Below are 8589 nucleotides of genomic sequence, written 5' to 3'. Positions count from 1 at the left end.
GAAATAAAATATTGACAAAATTTTCTATAGAAATAAAATTTTGACAAAATTTTCTATAGAAATAAAATTTTGACAAAATTTTCTATAGAAATAAAATTTTAACAAAATTTTCTATAGAAATAGAATTTTGACAAAATGTTCTATAGAAATAAAATTTTAACAATTTTTTTTGTTTGGTACTTTTTGGTAAGATTTTCTCCAAATTTTGGTAGATTTTTTTTGGCTCGAGTAGCAATCGTGATTTCAAATCCACTTTTAATAGATTTCGAGTCTAATGTGTATGAGGTATACATTTGAAATTAAATTAAAGTAACTATCTTAATAAATGGAATTTTCATATTTCATAAAAACATCCTTGCAACTAGGTCCATATCGGTCTATAGTTATATATAGCCCTCAGATACATCGATCCCCAATCACACAAAAAATTGGTCCATATCAAGTTCATAATTGTATATAGCCTCCATATAAGCGACCCCCATATTTCAATTCTGGCTCTCTACGTACATGGTGTTAGTATATGGTCTCTAATGACCATGCAAACATTTTTCCACATCGGTCCATAATTATATATAGCCCCCATATAAACCGATCACCAGATTTGACCTCCGGAGCCTCTTGGAAGACCAAAATTCATCTGATTCAGTTGAAATTTGGTACGTGGTATTAATATATGGCCTCACATACTCATGCAAAAAATGGTCGATATCGGTCCATAATTATATATAGGCCCCATATAAACCGATCCCCAGATTTGACCTCCGGAGCCCCTTGGAAGAGCAAAATTCATCCGATTCAGTTGAAATTTGGTACGTGATGTTAGTATATGGTATCCAACAGCCATGTAGGAATTGGTTCATATCAGTCCATAATTATATATAGCCCCCATATAAATCGATCCCCAGATTTGACCTCCGGTGCCTTTTGGAGAAGCAAAATCCGATCTGGTTGAAATTTGGTACGTGGTGGTAGTATATGATATTTAACAACCATGCCATATATAGTCCCCATATAAATCGATCCCGAGATTTGGTTTTGGAGCCTCTTGGAGGAGCAAATTTCATCCGAGTCAGTTGAAATTTGGTATATTGTGCTAGTATATGGCCGTTAACAACCATGCCTAACTAGGTCCATATCGGTCTATAGTTATATATAGCCCTCAGATACATCGATCCCCGATCACACAAAAATTGGTCCATATCAAGTTCATAATTGTGTATAGCCTCAATATAAGCGACCCCCATATTTCAATTCTGGCTCTCTACGTACCGTGCAAAAGTCCATATCGATTCATAATTATTTGTAGACTTACCTATACATAACTTTTTTGTCTAATATTTATTTATTTATTTAAGTCTATGGATTACAATCCTTACAGACTAGCAGAATTAAAAGTAAATTAAATCTAAAGTCGAGTTAAACTTATTTAAGGACATTGCAAAGTCCAAATCATGCAAGCTACTCAATTTATTAAACTCTTTAAGTGCTCTTAAGATTGGTTCATGATTGGCATAGTTACTTCTATGTAAAGGTATACTAAAGAACTCAAATTGACGCAAACATCGCACTGGTAAATTAAAGCCAATTGTTTCAAGAAGCAATGGGCAATCTATAACTCCATTTACGATCTTATAGATACATTTAATAGAACATTTGGATCTATGATTGCTTAATGTTTCTAAATGAATCAATCTACATCTATCTTCATAAGAAGGTAGAGGATCAACAAATGCAATAGGGGCCAAAGCAAATTTAATAAATTTCTTTTGTAGTTTTTCAACGCGATCAGTATGTACTTTGTAGATTGGATTCCAAATCATGTTGGCATAATCAAGCTTAGATCTAACCAAAGCAGTATATAGTGACTTTCTGGTGTACGGATTAAGAAACTCTTTGCTATTACGTTTGACAAACGCTAGCATCGAGTACGCTTTAGGTAAAACATAATCAATATGTAAATTAAAAGAAAGTTTAGAATCAAACATTACACCTAAATCAAGTTTTCTATCCACCTTTTCCAAAACTTGATTATCAATAGAATAATAAAATCTTAAAGTGGACGATCTTTTAGAAAAAGTTAAATGGACACATTTTGATACATTGAGGGGTAAATGGTTCAATTTACACCAATTCAAAATTCTATCTAAATCAGATTGAAATAAAAGTGAATCATGCTGATTTGTAATACTAGAAAAAATTTTCATATCATCAGCATATAATAGAAAATTGGAGAAAGAGCAACACATTGAAATGTCATTCAGAAAAAGCACAAAGAGCAGAGGACCCAAAATACTACCTTGAGGCACTCCGGAAGTAGCTGAATACACATATGACTTGGTATCATTAATAACAACAAAGCAACGTCTATCTCTCAAATACGAATGAAACCATAACAATAAACTTGAATGAAACCCTATTTTAGATAATTTTGATAACAATAATGAATGAGATACTTTATCAAATGCCTTGCAAAAATCTAAATAAATAGTGTCTACTTGAAAACCACGCTCAAAACTTCTTATGCAATAATTAGTAAATACTAGTAGATTGGTAACAGTTGATCTATTAGCTACGAATCCATGCTGCATTGTTGAAATGTATTGACGAACAATAGGAGATATTTGATTGCATACCAAATGTTCCAATAATTTTGAGACATTTGACAATTTGGAAATAGGTCTATAATTAGCAATATTCCCCTTTAAACCAGATTTGAAAATTGGCATTACTGACGCTATCTTCCAACTATCTAGAAATACACCCGTTTTTAGGGACAAATTAAATATATACTGAAGCGGACTACAAAGGGAAGAGGCACAATTCTTGAGAAATACGGCAGAAAGGCCATCAATATCGATCCTCACAGAATCTTTTAAATTTAAAATAACAGAAAGAATTTCATTTTCTGAGAAAGATAGAGAACCAATGTCAGTAAAAGGAAAAACATTTTGAAGGATTATAGGATCAAGAACCATAGGGTCTGATTCCTGGAAATTAGATTTAAAAAAATCAGCAAATAAATTAGCTTGCGACTCAGGATTGTTAGCATGAATATCATTTAAGTGCATTACTGATGGAAAGTCACTATTAGTGTGCTTGGATTTAATATACTGCCAAAAGGATTTGGGGTTATTTTGAAGTTTACCCTCAAAATCAAGTATAAATTGCTTGTAAAGAAATTTATTTAAAAAGGCAAATTCACGAGTATAGTGATCGTGCATATTCTTATACTCCACCGAATGGGTAGTTTTAAATAATTTATAATATTTATTTCTTAAGTTTTTTAACTTTTTAAGACCGCGAGTGTACCAAGGAAGTTTATGATGCTTGCGTTTCAATTTAGGTACATAAGATATCATTATTTCATTAATTATGCGAACAAAAATATCATAGCATTCAGAAACAGATTTTTGACTAAATAAATTCATCCAATCCACACTCGAAATAACCTGATTAATTAACTCAAAGTTAGTTTCACTGAAATTAAAACTATTATATACCACGTATGGACTAACTCACAATTTAGAAAACGATGTTAAGAAGTTTTAAGATACCACAGCCCAAGTAATTCGATTGTGGATGACAGTCTTTCGTGTTTAGAAGTTTCTACGCAATCCATGGTGGAGGGTACATAAGATTCGGCCTGGCCGAACTTACGGCAGAATATACTTGTTTTTTTTTCTTAAGAGAGAGAAAATGTAGAAAATTTTAAATACAATAGTTTTCTAATTGCAACATGTTACAAATAACCCAGCAAATTTAGGTTTTGGAAAATAAAATTTCGCAAAAAAGAATAGAAAATCAGTAAAACAGTAAAAACAATAATAAATAAAATAAAAAATGCATTTCAGCTGGGATTTGAACCTGTGCCACTTGACTTTCACTTCCATGGAAGTTCTTTTTAAAAGGTTTGGAAATTACGATTTTTAATTTTTTGTTGATTTTTAATGGAAAAAAATATATTTATACAAAAATATATACCGAAAAAAAAACAAAATAAAAACGATGTTTAACATAAAAATATAATTTTTAAGAAAAATATCGAATAAAAAATTACAGCTGGTGAGATTTGAACCAGAGTTCTTTATTTTTTCATACATAATAATCAAGAACATCTCAGGAAGTAGTTAGAATGCCATGCCGTGGTGTCATATTAGGTTCATATCACATTTGAATAGACGTTTTGATGGATGGTCCCAGAAAAAAAAGCGTCGCCAAAAAAGTAGTGAAAATGTTCTTTTTGGATCCGGAAGTGGTGCAAAATTGGCGCAGAAGTGATGAATTTAACATTGGCTTGTCATAGGATGGATGTCCACCGTTTCACTAAATATGCACCACTTCTTTAGATGTGATCCAAATTCAGTGTTTTGGATGTGAATTAAAAAATGTTGTGGAATTTTGACAAATAATTAATTTTTATAACTTTTTATGACGCCTGTCTAAAACCCTTGACCTCAAATATTTTCAAAATTTCACAATTTTTCTATATAACAACAATAAAACAACAAGTACAGCTCTGTTGTTTTATTGTGCTTCTCTTGGAGGCTCCGCAAGCCAAATCTGGGGATCGGTTTATATGGTTTATATATATATATATATATATATATATATATATATATATATATATATATATATATATATATATATATATATATATATATATATATCGGTAAACTAAGTGTATTGTTTCCCAACCGCCCTCGTATTTTGTCTCTAACAACCCCGCAGAAATTGGTCCACATCGTTCAATAATTATATATAGCCCCCATATAAACCGATCCCCAGATTTGGCTTGCGGAGCCTCCAAGAGAAGCACATTTCATCCGATCCGGCTGAAATTTGGTACATGGTGTTGGTATATGGTCTCTAACAACCATGCAAAAATTCGTCCAGATCAGTCCATAATTATATATAGCCCCCCTATATAAACCGATCTCCAGATTTGGCTTGCGGAGCCTCAAAGAGAAGCAAATTTCATCCGATCCGGTTGAAATTTGGAACATGATGTTACTATATGGTCTCTAACAACCATACCAAAATTGGTCCATATCGGTCTATAGTTAGGTTAGGTTAAAGTGGCAGCCCGATTAAGTTTCAGACTCACTTAGACTATACAGTCTCCAATCGAACAAAAATTGGTCCATATCGATTCATAATCATGGTTGCCACTCGAGCCAAAAATAATGTACCAAAATTTTATATCTATAGAAAATTTTGTTAAAATTTTATTTCTATAGAAAATTTTGTTAAAATTTCATTTCTATAGAAAATTTTGTCAAACTTTATTATATACTTATTTAATCGTTTTTTTTAGTTTAATATATACCACGTATGGACTTTCTTACAATTTAAAAGACGGTGTTAGGAGGTTTTAAGATACCTTGCCATCGGCAAATGTTACCGCAACTCAAGTAATTCGATTGTGGATGGCAGTGTTTAGAAGAAATTTCTACGCACGTGGAGGGTACATAAGATGATTATTTTTCAATTAGTATTGATGATTATTTTTCAATTAGTATTGTAGTGTAGTGTATTATTATATATTTTGTTTTGACGAAAATGAATAAATTATACAAAATTCATGGAATTTTGGCTTTGACTTTCAATTAGAAGTGGGGATATCATTTATATAAATTTTGGTTGAAAAGTACTTGCAACAATGTTAATTTTTAATTTGACTCGCATCGAAAATGTTTGAGATATTATTGAGTAGCGATGCATTTCAATTTGAGGCAGGGTTTTCTTTTTCCCGGACTTTTTGCATTCCCGGGAAAGCGGGATTTTTTCGGATTTCCCAGGATCCCGGTCAAAGGGAAACCTTCTTTGATGTGGAATACATTTAGACATTTGAATAAATTAGAAATCGCCTAAAGCTACGGTTATAAGGCGCTCTCTGGACAACTAACAATATATATTATGTTGTACTCTTACATCAGTCATACAAAATATTTGTTATACAAAATATTTTGACAATGGTTAAGGCAGTCTCTTTCGGTATAGTTTTCGGAAGAACACTATTGATATATTTGTAACACTAAAAAACTGTTTGGAAATGAAAGAAACTTATTTCGATTTCAACATCGTTAAACGGGGTCACTAAATGCACATGTTCAGTCAATATTCCCAAAAGGGACACACTACCATGTACTACGAGATTCACATTAACATACACTTCCGAAATCCACTTTAACCAGATTTCAATTGTCGTATGCCCTATAAATAAGGGTTTTAAACCCCAATTTTAATAGATTTCAAGCCTAATGTGTATAAGGTATAAATTTGAAATTAAAGTAAATATCTTAAAAAAGGTTGGAATTTTCTTATTTCATAAAAAACATCCTTGCAATAATTATGAAATTTTGACAGACCTGTCAGAACGCTGCCCTTAGAACCGCAACAGGATGTCTCCGCAGTACACCCCTGGATCACCTTTATGCGGAGACCAAGATCATCCCAGTGCGTCGACACAACTACATGTTGTCAAAGCAGTACCTCTTGGGTTGCCATCGAAGTTGTCACCCGAATCACCATCTTGTGGATATACAACCTCCACCCAGGAATGTAAGGGTTGATCTTCACCTTCTAGAGCCAGAGATCCAAGTCGTTGTTGTTGTAACAGTTTTTAATGTAGTTTCATCCATTTTGTTCTATGCTTGTGTAGTTCAGCTGGTAGCCAGATCAAGGAACTCTGCGACAAGGATGGGGTGTGTCCAGAGTGATCTGGTAGTGAGACGGGTAGGCTTAGCAGGGCAAGCAAAAAGGTGACGAGTGTCATGTGGCCCTTGATTACATATGGGACAAACGTCAGCTACGCTGCTATCAATCACTGATAAGTATGAATTGAGGCGGCTGCACTTGTCTGATCTTAGTTGGGCCAAAACTACCCTTGTCTGCCGTGGGAGGTCTCTCTCCTCCGGTGCAATGGGCGGCGGTCGGACTCCGAGAACAGGATTAACCTTGTAGCTTCTCACCGCTTCAGCTACAGTATCCTCATGAATCCTGTTCAGACCTGCCTGATCTAGAGGCTCTCTTTTGTAACGCTGGATCTCGGGCTCTAGAAGGTGAAGATCAACCCTTACATTCCTGGATGGAGGCTGTCTATCCACAAGATGGTGATTCGGGTGACAACTTCGATGGCAACCCAAGAGGTACTGCTTTGACAACATGTAGTTGTGTCGACGCACTGGGATGATCTTGGTCTCCGCATAAAGGTGATCCAGGGGTGTACTGCGGAGACATCCTGTTGCGGTTCTAAGGGCAGCGTTCTGACAGGTCTGTATGTTATTCCACTGCGTATCGCTCGTTTGAGGTGTCCATACTGGCGCTGCATAGTTTACCACTGACCGGCCAATTGCCTTATATGTAGTTAACAAGGTTTCTTTGTCCGCACCCCAAGTGCTGCCGGCAAGCGACTTGAGGACCTTGTTTCTATCGTGGAGCTTATCACAAATTGCAGTGGCATGGGCGGACGACTTATAGAGACTGTCGAATGTGACCCCGAGAATCTTGGGGTAATTTGTTGTCGGAATTGTTTCTCCATCGACTCTGACATTCAACTGCCTGCGTACTTCCGCCGTCCATGTAGTGAAAAGTGTGGCTGAGGATTTGATGGGAGATATCCTCAAATTTCTTGCAGTGAAATAACTGGTAAGATCAGCGAGGTAGACATTTAATCGATCGAAATCACAAATTGCAGTGGCATGGGCGGACGACTTATAGAGGCTGTCGAATGTGACCCCGAGAATCTTGGGGTAATTTGTTGTCGAAATTGTTTCTCCATCGACTCTGACATTCAACTGCCTGCGTACTTCCGCCGTCCATGTAGTGAATAGTGTGGCTGAGGATTTGGTGGGAGATATCCTCAAATTTCTTGCAGTGAAATAACTGGTAAGATCAGCGAGGTAGACATTTAATCGATCGCAAATGTCATCAACAATGGGCCCGGATGCCATGATTGTGCTATCGTCCGCATAAGACACAATCTCGACGCCGTCAGGAGGGGGTGGAATCGAGGGCAGGTAGAGGTTAAACAGTGCTGGGCTGATTAATTCCCTTATTGATATGTGTCGAAATGGCATGTAAGGTGTCGTCGTACTGTGTACCTTATTCGCTGGTGCGTTGTCTTGATGAAAAATTATTTTTTTGTGTTGTAAACCAGGACGTTTTTCTCGAATTTGCACATTTAATTGATCCAAAAGGTTGCAATAATACTCTGAATTTATTGGTTTACCCTTTTGCAGATAGTCAATCAATAAAATACCTTTGAAGTCCTAAAAAACCGTTGCCATAACCATTGAATTGTTTTTGCCATCCTTGAGGCACTTCCTCCAGCTTCAGTCCATTGTTTGGATTGTTCTTTTGTCTCTGGAGTATAGTGGTGGATCCATGTCTCATCAAAAGTTATGAAACGACGCTTAAAATCCATTTTATTTCGCTTAAAACGATCCAAACAAGCTTGAGAAATGTTCATTCTTATGCGTTTTTGATCGACTGTTAACAAATGCGGCACCCATCTTGCAGAAAGCTTTTTCATCTGTAGTTCTTCATGCAAAATTAAATGGACTCGATCATTTGAGATGTCCATGATAT

The sequence above is a fragment of the Haematobia irritans genome, chromosome 4 (genome assembly GCF_050003625.1).
Source record: "Haematobia irritans isolate KBUSLIRL chromosome 4, ASM5000362v1, whole genome shotgun sequence".
Taxonomy (NCBI): Eukaryota; Metazoa; Arthropoda; class Insecta; order Diptera; family Muscidae; genus Haematobia; species Haematobia irritans.
Note: the sequence above shows the minus strand (reverse complement) of the source record.